Consider the following 13,763-nt stretch of genomic DNA (forward strand, 5'->3'; position numbering starts at 1 on the left):
CACACTGTTAAAAAAGTGCTCTGTACTGTATTTGGTACTTGGAGTGTTCTGTTAAACATTGTCATATAGAAGAAAAACCTTGGCGAAATTGTTTGCCACTTATTACATTTAAAAAGCATTGCTTACCACTAGTAATAACATTACTATAGAGAGAACTAAACTTATTTAACTAAAGATCACATGTTACCAAAGTTTTAACAAACTGTGAGTATGGGATATAACCAGTAGCGTACACACAAGCCATGGGGCCCCGGTGCGAGAATGACCTGTGCCCCCCCCCCCCTCCACACACACACACACACACACACACACACACATAGACACATACAGACACATATACACAGACACATACATACAAACAAACAGACAGGCACACATATATACATACAGACAGACAGGCACACATACAGACACACACACACATACAGACAGACACACACACACACACTCAGACAGACCGACATACACACATACAGACAGACACACACAAGACGCACATACATACAAAACAGACAAGCACACACACATACAGGCAGACGCACACACACACATACATACAAAGACATACATACAAACAGGCAGACACACACACAGACACACATACATACAGACAGACAGGCACACACATACAGACATACATACAGACAGACTCACATACATACATACATACAAACAGACAAGCACACACACATACAGGCAGACACACACACATGCACACACACACACATACAAATACATACATACAAACAGGCAGACACACACACACAGACACACATACATACAGACAGACAGACAGGCACACACATACAGACACACATACATACAGACACACATACATACAAACACACACACAGAGGCGGCTCTAGACTTTATGAGACCTTAGGCGAAATGCAAACATGAGGCCCCACTAACAAAAAAGTGTCACATATACACATTGATGCACTGTCTACCTGTGTATGTGCCTGAGAGTGTGTCTGACAGAGAGTATTCTTGTGTGTGTGAATGTATGTCTCTGTGAGCATGTTTGCGTTTTTGTCTGAGACCCTATGTGTATGGGGTAGCTGCTTGAAGTGTGTTGTGTGTATAGGGGGGGTGATGGTGAGAGGGAGAGATGGGTGATGGTGTGGGGGTGATGGTGAGAGGGAGAGGGGGTGCGATGGTGAGAGGGAGAGGGGGTGCGATGGTGAGAGGGAGAGGGGTGCGATAGGGAGAGGGGGTGCGATGGTGAGAGGGAGAGGGTGCGCGATGGTGAGAGGGAGAGGGGGTGCGATGGTGAGAGGGAGAGGGGGTGATGGTAATGTGAGAGGGAGGGGGGTGATGGTAATGTGAGAGGGAGGGGGGTGATGGTAATGTGAGAGGGAGGGGGTGATGGTAATGTGAGAGGGAGGGGGGTGATGGTAATGTGAGAGGGAGGGGGGTGATGGTAATGTGAGAGGGAGAGGGGTTTATGTGAGAGGGGGAAATGTGAGAGTGAGAGGGGGTAATGTGAGAGTGAGGGGGGTAATGTGAGAGGGGGTTAATGTGAGAGTGAGGGTAATGTGAGAGTGAGGGTAATGTGAGAGTGAGGGTAATGTGAGAGTGAGGGTAATGTGAGAGTGAGGGTAATGTGAGAGTGAGGGGGGGTAATATGAGAGTGAGAGTGAGTAATGTGAGAGTGAGAGGGAGTAATGTGAGAGTGAGAGGGGGTAATGTGAGAGTGAGAGGGGGTAATGTGAGAGGGGGTAATGTGAGAGTGAGAGGGGGGTGATGTGAGAGTGAGAGTGAGAGGGGGGTTATGTGAGAAGGAGGGGGTGATGGTGAGTGGGGTGATGCTGAGGGTGGTGCCGGAGGGTTATGCTGAGGGTGGTGAGGGGGTGGTGAGGGGGTGGTGATGAGGGTGATGAGAGGGTGACGCTGAGGGTGATGAGAAGGTGATGCTGAAGGTGGTGGGGGGTGATGCTGAGGGTGGTGGGGGGTGATGCTGAGGGTGGTGGGGGGTGAGGGTGAGGGTGGTGGGGGGTGATGGTGAGGCTGAGGGTGGTGGGGGTGATGTTGAGGGTGGTGGGGGGGTGATGGTGAGGCTGAGGGTGGTGGGGGTGATGGTGAGGGGTGAGGCTGAGGGGGTGGGGTTGATGGTGAGGCTGAGGGTGGTGGTTGGGTGATGGTGAGGGTGGGGGGTGAGGCTGAGGGTGGGGGGGTGATGGTGAGGCTGAGGGTGGTGATGGTGAGGGTGGGGGTTGAGGCTGAGGGTGGTGGGGGTGAGGCTGAGGGTGGTGATGGTGAGGGTGGTGGGGGGTGAGGCTGAGGGCGGTGGGGGTGAGGCTGAGGGTGGTGGGGGGTGAGGGTGGTCGGGGGTGATGGTGAGGGTGGGGGGGTGAGGCTGAGGGGGGTGATGGTGAGGCTGAGGGGGGTGGGGGGTGAGGCTGGGGTGGTGATGGTGGTAGGGGGTGAGGATGAGTGGGGTGGGGGGTGATGGGGAGGGAGAGCCTACCTTTCCCTGGTGGTCCAGTGGGCTCTCTGGTGGTCCGGTGGCCACTGCTCCCGGTCTGCAGCTCCGCAGAGCTGCAGACCGTGTAGTTTCGCGAGATTTCAGAGCGTTGCCGTGGTAACCCGCAGCAACGCTCTGATTGGCCAATTCTCGCGAGTCACATGGTCTGCAGCTCTGCTCACTGCGGAGCTGCAGACCAGTATCTGCGATGGTGGCCGGGCAGCCAGGAGGGGCCTCACACCCGGCGGCATACCGGGCAAGCCGCTGGGCCCCCTCCTGGTGTCAGGTCCTCGGTCAGTGACCGAGGACCTGACACACTCTGCCAACAGGCGGTTTAGGCGGTTTAGACGGCCGCGAGGCCCCCGCCAGCGCGAGGCCTTAGGCGGCCGCCTAAACCGCCTAATTAGAGAGCAGCCTCTGCACACACACACACAAAATGTTTAAGTCACCCTCCTGTTTCCTACCTTTTTGTGAAGGAGGGTGACTTTCCCTGGGGTCCAGTGGTGGCTCAGGTGGATGGGAGTCAGAGTTCCCACTCTGACTCCCTGTTCTTCCTCCCGCGAGGCTCTCAGTATTAGCTGGGAGGAGTGATGTGCGGTCACTTCCTCCCAGCTTGTGATGTCATCACAGGGGGCCCGGTTGCGCTGTTAAAGCGCCCAGTGCCGACCGGGGCCCCTGACAATCCATATCCATCGGGTTGCCCTGACAGCATGGGCCACCCGATGGACTTCTTGGATGGCGGCCACCTGGTGATTTTCCGCGCGGGCCGAGGCCGCAAAAGATGATGGCGGCAGATACCTGGTCACAGGAGTCCGCAGGGCGGCCAGGCCCCCTGGAGTAGCGGGCCCGGTCGCAGCTGTGACCCCTGCAACGGCGGTATGAATGCCGCTGGATATAACATAAATCTTATTCTGTGTAATTTGCTAATACACAGATCTGTTTATTCCTGTTTACAATCAGGAGTGACTACCAACTTGGGCTGATTTTGTTTTCTTAATGGGACCAACACAAGGTCTTACTGATTACCTTCTCCATAAATACAACCAAATAAGCCAAGATATATGAGAATGAGCACTGTGGGTACAATGGTCTCCTCCAGTATTATACAGTGTAAAAATAGAATATACTCCTTTGAGTATCCCAATTTCCTCCAATTAAAAAAAAAGGCCCAAAAGTAGCAACAGTTGTGTCCAGAGAAGGAAATATGTTTGCAAATGGGAGTGTAATCAGAATGAGCACTGTAAGCTAGACTGCCAAATTTATAGACAATAAAAAAGGAAAATATTCTTCATACCAGCATTCAGAGAGATCTGAATGGGAGCTCAGGTAATATAATCCAGATAGATTAGGTTTTGGAGGATGTCAGAATTGTGTTAAGTCTTGCTGTGAGGCAGTTGTGACCAAGAAGGTCTTGGCTGGAGGGGCAGCTAAATTAAGGCTGTAGCTTCCACAATCATCATAGATAATTGTAAAAAAACAAAAAAAAAGGAAATTTTGTCCAGAAGAGATAATGGCTGTTGAGAGGAGTTTATAGCTGATATTAGGTGGAGGCAGCACACCCCAGATGTTCAGTGGATTAAATGGGTTTGCTTGCACATATGTAACCTGCCACCCGGATGATGTCTAGTTATTAACTTGTTCTTTATTCACAGTGAACTTAACCTTAATCTTTAACTGTGCCTTTCCTTTTTTCAAATGGCTCGCCTTCACGTCCTGTTTCGTTCTGCTCAGATGTCTGACCTTGGCTTCTGGTATGCAGTACTTTTTTTTCAATTCTTTTTTTCAGCATGTGGTGCAACCTTACCAAACATGGTGAACAAGCATGTAGTACTAAGTCAGATGTTGATTAGACTTGAATAGACGGTTCATATTGTGAAGTGAGAAGAAGTAACCAATAGAGGGGAAAAAAATTGGAGGAGCTGTAAAAAACATAAATCAATATTTGTATATTATATATTAAATATTTAAACATTTAACTGCTCCTCTATTTTTCCTTCAATTTGTCCGATCTGACTTGCTTTTGTCAATAAACTCAACATTTAATGTCTATACCGTTGCCCTCAACCATATTTTTTCCATAAGTTACCTTTATTAGGGTTGTCATGTACAGAACTCTGAATAAAAAAATAATAATTTGTTTTGTCCATTGTCCATTTTATTTGTTTCATGATTCATCAATATAATGTTTTTTGATTTTGAAGAAATCACTTTTTTCTTCTTCTGATGCAGTTTCCAATTCAAAATCTCAGTACCGGAATTCTGCCAGGCTCAGCCAACATTGAACTGAAAAATGTTCTAATTTTAGAACAATTTGTTCGGCCAGGCACAAGGTCTTGTGAAAATATAAAATGCAAATATAAAACCACTACCAAAGAAGAACCTGCCTAGATCTTGTTGTAAGGACAAACATACAACTACTTCAAAGAATGGAAGCTTTGCTTCTACGGACCCCAAAGCTGTTCTCACTAGAGCGAAGTGTTTAGCTCATTAAAGTGTAAGTTTTCAATTGTCTTAAGATTATATAACAATAATAAACGGTTATACACTATTGTATATATGAAACACTCTGCTATAATATGCAGAAACCAGGAGCTAACCTATGATTACAAGACACAGTAATTCATCAGGACTGAGTTCCAGCATACTGAGCGTTTACCAGCAGAGAACCGCATTCGCACAGGACCTTTGGCGCATTTGCTGAGTGAAGCCGTTTACAGAGCACGTCCCCTGGAGAGAGATTCTTATCGGGACGCACACAGAGAAGCCCGCCGTCCTCACCGGCAGCAGGATTTCCAAAGCTCATCGGCCGAAGTCAATCCACATCAATCCCAGCCAAATCCAAGGGTTTCTGCACTTTTACGAGCCTCATTAGACTGGTAACTGTATGAACTGTTCCTGAATTATATTTTTTATATATTTTTATCTTTTTACCAATAAACTGGTTTATGTTATTTACATCCAGTTTGTACCATTGCTTTCTATATCCAGTGATACATTTCTTGTACCACCCTAGCATCCAGTTCCTTATACTGTATTGCTACTATACTTTTAAACATTTGAATCGCATCTTTGAAATATACAAAGTATAATATTTGGAGCGGATATCAACTACCCTATTTTATATCAGGGATAGAGATATCTGCACTGCACATATCATCGGCTGCATTTTTTACTATTTACCTATTTCTATTTTTATTTTTATTTTTATCTCTATTTCTATTTTTCTTTTTATTTTTATTTTATTTTATTTTTGTGCTTTTATTTATCATTATATTTTTTTCATCTCTCTCTCTCTATTTTTTTCATCTCTCTCTCTCTGTTTTATTCTGTGGCTTATTGGATTCATCCTTTGTTTTTACTATTATTCCTCATTCATTTTTTCCCTTCATTTTTTCCCTCCGTTTTATTATTATTATATATTTTTTTGCTAATAGACATGCCACGCATATTATGTTAGTTTTCTTAAAGGCACAGCACACATTTCTTATATCTTAAAGGCACAGCAGGCATTTATATACCTGTAATCTCTATACTTGTACCTTCTACCATACTCAGCCAACATCATAGGTTAGCTCCTGGTTTCTGCATATTATAGCAGAGTGTTTCATTTATGTATAGGTTTTAGTGAATCCCTATTTTCCAGTTTTTGAGCGACCTACTGCTAGTCGGACTCCCTCTCCCCTGGGCATTACATTAGGTATACCAGAACTGTTTATTCACTATTGTATATATGTTTGTGTCTTAAAGGTACATGTTCCATTAAGTTAAAAGATTCATTACATTGAGGTAAAGGTACACTTTTCAGTTATCTTTGTGTCACATATTAAACACCGTATTTTTTTTATTTTTATATATTCTTTATTTTAGTAGTGCAAAGTTTAACAGACCCAGGTACATAGACATTTCACAAAGTACATTAGCGATTGCAAAAGGTAGACATTACATGAAATGTCGAATACACTGCTTATTTTTTGGGTAATAAGAGGAAACATCAAAAATACAGTTCTTTCATATGAAGCAGAGAGAGGGGAAGACAAACAAAAGCATAGAACTGTAGAGAAATACAAGATACTGAATACTGGGACCTCTGGGTCTTATGAATTTAACATTTATATATTATATATTATCCCCCCACAACCAGTAACCTGTGTTTATTATACATTATCCCCCGTAGCCAGTAACCTGTGCTTAATATACATTATCTCCCCCATAGCCAGTAACCTGTGTTTATTATACATTATCCCCCACAAGCAGTAACCTGTGTTTATTATACATTATCTCCCCACAACCAGTAACCTGTGTTTATTATATATTATCCCCCCACAACCAGTAACCTGTGTTTATTATACATTATCCCCCATAGCCAGTAACCTGTGCTTAATATACATCATCTCCCCCATAGCCAGTAACCTGTGTTTATTATACATTATCCCCCCACAAGCAGTAACCTGTGTTTATTATACATTATCCCCCCACAACCAGTAACCTGTGTTTATTATACATTATCCCCCCATAGCCAGTAACCTGTGTTTATTATACATTATCCCCCCACAACCAGTAACCTGTGTTTATTATATATTATCCCCCCTCAACCAGTAACCTGTGTTTATTATATATTATCCCCCCACAACCAGTAACCTGTGTTTATTATACATTATCCCCCCATAGCCAGTAACCTGTGTTTATTATACATTATCCCCCCATAGCCAGTAACCTGTGCTTATTATACATTATCTCCCCCATAGCCAGTAACCTGTGTTTATAATACATTATCCCCCCACAAGCAGTAACCTGTGTTTATAATACATTATCCCCCCACAACCAGTAACCTGTGTTTATTATACATTATTTTCACATGCTGTTGTGCAAATGGGATAGACAACAGGTGGAAATTATAGGCAATTAGCAAGACACCCCCAATAAAGGAGTGGTTCTGCAGGTGGTGACCACAGAACACTTCTTAGTTCCTATGCTTCCTGGCTGATATTGTGGTCACTTTTGAATGCTGGCGATGCTTTCACTCTAGTGGTAGCATGAGACGGAGTCTACAACCCACACAAGTGACTCGGGTAGTGCAGCTCATCCAGCATGGTACATCAGTGAGAGCTGTGGCCAGAAGGTTTGCTGTGTCTGTCAGGCCGTAGAAGGGCAACAACCCAGCAGCAGGACCGCTACCTCTGCCTTTGTTCAAGGAGGAACAGGAGGAGCACTGCCAGAGCCCTGCAAAATGACATCCAGCAGGCCCCAAATGTGCATGTGTCTGCTCAAATGGTCAGAAACAGACTCCATGAGGGTGGTATGATTGCCCGACGTCCACAGGTGGGGGTTGTGCTTACAGCCCAACACCGTGCAGGATGTTTGGCATTTGCCAGAGAACACCAAGATTGGCAAATTTGCCACTTGCGCCCTGTGCTCTTCACAGATGAATGCAGGTTCACACTGAGCACATGTAACAGACGTGACAAAGTCTGGAGACCCCGTGGAGAACGTTCTGCTGCCTGCAACATCCTCCAGCATGACCGGTTTGGCAGTGGGTCAGTAATGTTGTGGGGTGGCATTTCTTTGGGGGGCCACACAGCCCTCCATGTGCTTGCCAGAGGTAGCCTGACTGCCATTAGGTACTGAGATGAGATCCTCAGACACCTTGTGAGAACATATGCTGGTGCAGTTGGCCCTGGGTTCCTCCTAATGCAAGACAATGCTAGATCTCATGAGGCTGGAGTGTGTCAGCAGTTCCTGCAAGATGAAGGCATTGATTCTATGGACTGGCCCGCCCGTTCCCCAGACCTGAATCCAATTGAGCACATCTGGGACATCATGTCTCGCTCCATCCACCACCGTCACGTTGCACCACAGACTGTCCAGGAGTTGGCAGATGCTTTAGTCCAGGTTTGGGAGGAGATCCCTCAGGAGACCATCCGCCACCTCATTAGGAGCATGCACAGGCGTTGTAGGGAGGTCATACAGGCACGTGGATGCCACACACACTACTGAGCCTTATTTTGACTTGTTTTAAGGACATTACATCAAAGTTGGATCAGCCTGTAGTGTGTTTTTCCACTTTCATTTTGAGTGTGACTCCAAATCCAGACCTCCATGAAAAATTTGATTTCCATTTTTCCATTTTTGTGTGATTTTGTTGTCAGCACATTCAACTATGTGAAGAACAAATTATTTCAGAAGAATATTTAATTCATTCAGATCTAGGATGTATTATTTTTGTGTTCCCTTTATTTTTTTGAGCAGTGTATATAGTAATCCCCTTCCCCACAAGTTTGATCATAACCACAGTTAGGCCTTCACATCTAGTAATGGCTCACTGCTGCAAGTTCAACATCACATCCACCAAGGAAGAAAAGGAAGCAACAGACAGATTTCCTGCCTGCATTATGATATATACCCTTAGTTGAAATGATGTGTTTTACATCACATCCTAGTCATGCATCACTTCCTTTAGCAATTGTGGGAAGGAAGGAAAGATTCTTAGCCCTTCTACCTAGACCTGTTTCTTTGTTTAGGGAGATCCTTAAAGGAAGACGAATTACCGTGCAAGGAAGACAAGTTACCACAATGAGCTTTAAAGCTGTAACGGCTTTCGACCCCATGAGCTCCGCGGTACTTACCTTCACCGTGATCCTCTTCGGGAGGCAGCCCTCCCCCGCGGGCCATGTGATCACTCTCAAAGAACCCCCTATAGCTGGCTGTCAGACAGTTCCCCTGCTGGTGGGAAAGGGAAAAAAAATATTAATACACGTTAAAATAAATGAAATGTGTGTATGTATATATATGCATATACATCTTGTATATATGTAACATCATACGTAGTGTATTTTAATATTAATATAAGTACATATATTAGTATTAAAATACACTTAGAGTGAAGTTACATATGTATTAAGGCCGTTTGGCCTGTATTTGTGGGAGCGGCTTAAATTAATTCACTCCCCTATATAAGGGACACCCCTTACCTGACTCATATCGCTTGAGGTCAGCATCAGAATGATTTCCACTACCGGGTCATCCAAACGCCATTTTACCTGATTACTCCATGAGGTTTTCTAAGCTGAGCTGTGTCAGGAATCCAGCCACAGGCTTTTCCGGCCTACCACCTTCTTTCTTCAATCCATTGCCGTGGATGGTGTCCAAGTGACTCACAAACCGTAAGTTGACCTACCCCGTTACGCCAGGCATCAGTCCCACGGCACCATGCATGGGTCAGGTCCTCACTTTACGGCTGCATTTTGTCTAAGTCTGTTCTAAAACCATTGCATGTTCATGCATATCATTCGTTTAAACCCCCTACCGGTCTTTGGGTGTACTACAGGCTTCTTAGACATTATCGCATTTCATGTACAAACGAACGAACCACTGCATTTTTGCCTACACACTGACCCCTACCAGTCATTCGGTGTAATGCAGGCTTCTCAGAGATAATTGCATTTCATGTACAAACCAACGAATTGCATTTCATGTACAAACCAACAAACTACTGCATTTGCGCCTACACACTGACCCCTACCGGTCATTTAGTGTACTACAGGCTTCTCGGACATTATTGCATTTCATGTACACACCAACGAACCACGGCATTTTCGCCTACATGCTGACCCCTGCCGGTCAATCGGTATACTACAGGCTTCTCAGACTTTATTTCACTTCATAAGCAAACCTTGGTCTATGACATATTTCCTTATGCCATACGGTTTTATCCATTCAGGTTACAGTTACTACTAAAAAACCTATATGGATTGTCAGGTTCAATACCATACTACCAGGTACATACACCTTTTCACGTAGTTATTCATCTCTTACCTTCCCTGGAATAGTAATAGTGTACTGGCAATTAGGGTCCTAGGGTCCATAGGTATTACACCCTTTTTTTTTCTCTGCATTATGCTTCGGTTAATGGTTCCGCGAGGCCAACACCCCGCCTCACACTCGGAGGCATACACCCCTCGGGCCACTCGTGAGCTAGCCGCCTCGCATTGAATCATAGAGAGGGCCTCACCTGTCATTACCCTTCCTATTTTCTGGTTACTGTCACCGAGAGGCCAACATCCTGCCACAACGTTCGGTGGCCACACAAAATCCCCTCGCGCCAAGCATAGATAGAGCCTCTCAAGCCACTTGGCAACTAGCAGGGCCTCACCAGTAACCAAAAAACACCAAGCCTAATCGTTTCGCCTTACGGATTAGCTAGCAAGCCAGTACAAGACCCCTGGGTACAAATAATAATTACAATCTTTATTGTTATTTAAGTATTTCTCAAAAAGATGGTGAAGAATCACCTCTTCCTAGCACCCCGGCTAGAATTGATACACCTTCAAGCAGAGGAGATGTTGCTAGTCCAGCAGCAATCAGATCCTGGATGATCCCACAAATTACCACCGACCTAAGGAGCTGACAAATCCCCTACCCTGCCACAGCAAGGAAAGCAGAGTTATTCAAACTCCTCCATAATCAACGGACAACACGGAGGCAGGGGAAGGCCCAGCTACACCAACTCAGGTGACACCCAGGCCATGCTAGCCTCACTCATAAACTCATGAGCCAAAAAAATTATGACAGATTGCAATCTCGAGTCGGTCACCACAGCCCTCACAAGTCTGGGCCTCACGCTACTGTACAACCAGCACCAACCAAAACTCGGTTACCTGGTACAATCAATTCTTATAACACACGAGACGTTAACCCTGCACGTATGATCCCAGCACATTGGGGAAGCAAGGCATATATATGTATGATGATGTATCTGTGATGTTCAGATCCAGGGATTCCAGGTAAATCGTGAACTGACCATCCCTTGGTTGGGTTGGCATTTGGAATATGTAGTGATGCTTTTTTTTTTGCAGGTACCCATACAGGAGGGATTTTGCCCCAAACAAATGGACGAGCACTCTCAGGCTCCAGGTACCAGCACCTCTGAACTACCAGAGACAATTGATATGAGTAGTTGCGTTACAGATAGACTGTTGCATATATGTTTAAATGGTTCAGGGCACATGACAAACCATGTGTCCCAATACAACTTACAAATAACGTACTCACCATCTGTACACACCAATGCATTTTCAACACTCCTGACTCATCACCCTTCCAGACTTGTAGTAGATTTACTAAAGCTCTGGAGCTTCAACGGGCTCCCATACAGGTATCATAAATACAAGGAATATAGCATGCCTTCACTTACAGTCAGCACAACAGAACTATTCGCTGTAAACACACTCATAGCCAAGATTTGCAGAGGGGTCTTCCAATCTCCACCATTTACAGCATGACACGAAACACAAACACATTGGTATTGTCACAAGGAAATCTTCCCTTAAACAAAGACTAACCATAGACTTATTGGCACCACACACCTCCGCTACCCCAAATCTCAACTCCCTCATACCCTCCGAGGAGTTTCCTTACTATACAACACCATTGATCTACCTTTACAGCTATCACTCAAGCATGGGTTGAAGTTTGGTTAAGTAAGACCAATATCAATGCAGTAAACGGCTACCATCTACCCTACACACTGGCACTTACATGGCATAAAATGGGCAATCCTTTCCCCACTCAACTTTCGGGCTACAGATTAGCCTACTATCGATATTCGTAGATACTCTGGGCTGGTTATGATAACATATCCAGAGGCCTTACAGTCATACACTATCTAGAAGACTTCTTGTTGATCAAAGATAACATATTTTTCACTATAAGCCTCACGGCAGCTTAGTCTGGTTGACCACTTGGGCGTCCCAGTACCCCATAAGAAACAGAAGGCCCAGACACTATCATCACATTACTGGGCATACAACTTGAGTCGGCATCAATGCACGCAAGTTACCACAAGACAAATAGGGAACATTCTCAACTACATCAATCACTACCTTCTGCTTAGAACTTACAACTGCAAGGAACTACAATCCCTACCATGTTCCTTAATTTTGCCATGCCAATCATACCACAAGACCACGCTTTCACATCCAGAGTACTTTCCCCTTTTTTCCACACTTCCAACATGACGATCAGAGGATGTCCCTAGACACCCCAGCAACAGCAGACCTGCACATGGGGGGGGATTTCTTAACCACTTGGCATGGTAAAAGCATGTTCCTTCCAGGATTGTCTGACACTTCTCCAACCAGATGGTCAGACGCGGTGTCTACCACGGGTTTGGCAGCGATCTACCGGGAACGATTGCTTTGTAGCTGTTGGCCATGGCATCCAGGTTTGGGCCTTTTTCCCACCACCTCAGCCCCTATGGGGGATCTACCCCATTGTAGCAGCTGCTGTGGCATGGGGTAAATCATGGTCAGGGTCATCAGTCCGTTGTTACTCAGACAACTAAGCACATGTCATATCATCAACAAACGCCACTCATCATCCATAAGGTCATGATATTTCTGGGGAACTCACTTGGTTGGCCACTTATCACATTTCTTTTACTTTCATGTACCAGACGGGGGTATGCATCCCTACCGACAATTGTCTCATTTATATTCCAGGCATGTTCATCATACGCTTCTTACAGCTGGCCATACAGTCACAGCCACTCTTTTGTTCCAGAGACAAAATTTTGGATTAGACATACTCATGCAGCATAGCATGCACTATCCCACCTAGCACTTTTGTCCCATACTTGAAGAACACATAGCACAGCTTTTCACCTAGCTTAAAGAATCTCATTGGAACACGACATAGCTCAACCTGTGTCATAACATTTCTCCTAGGTTTTGCTTCTTTTTGCCACCTTAAACTAAAACTCTCACACACCATTAATTATATATTTTACAGGTATTCAACAACACAGGATAACCTATGGCCAAAACTACCATAACTTCATGCTATCATACCAGACAAGAATATACTCAGAGATTACCAATAGCCATCCAACTTTTCATCCTTATCGGACCTATTAGATCTACAACCATTTAATTATACTACCAATTCGGCCATTACCAGCCATGCACATTGCTTTCTATGCCTTTCTCAGGCCAGAGAATCCACTACCATCACCACCACTCAGACAAATCATTGTCTTCAACGATCCCACGTACGTAAACACATATATCATTACCTATTGGCTCTACCACATTCCGAAATGAGTCAACACGCACCAACAGTAGAGATAACATACTATCCTACCCACAACAAATGGTGTCCACTTTCGGTCCCAGATTCCTACCTTCAAAATCCTTCCAGGGATTAAATACTGTAATGCATTTAAGGAAATGTCTGGTTAATTTGTATATATTTGTTGACTGTATTAAATCTTTGATTATTCATTTTTGCCCTCTTTATTTAC

Source organism: Pelobates fuscus, chromosome 4 (genome assembly GCF_036172605.1).
Source record: "Pelobates fuscus isolate aPelFus1 chromosome 4, aPelFus1.pri, whole genome shotgun sequence".
Classification (NCBI taxonomy): Eukaryota; Metazoa; Chordata; class Amphibia; order Anura; family Pelobatidae; genus Pelobates; species Pelobates fuscus.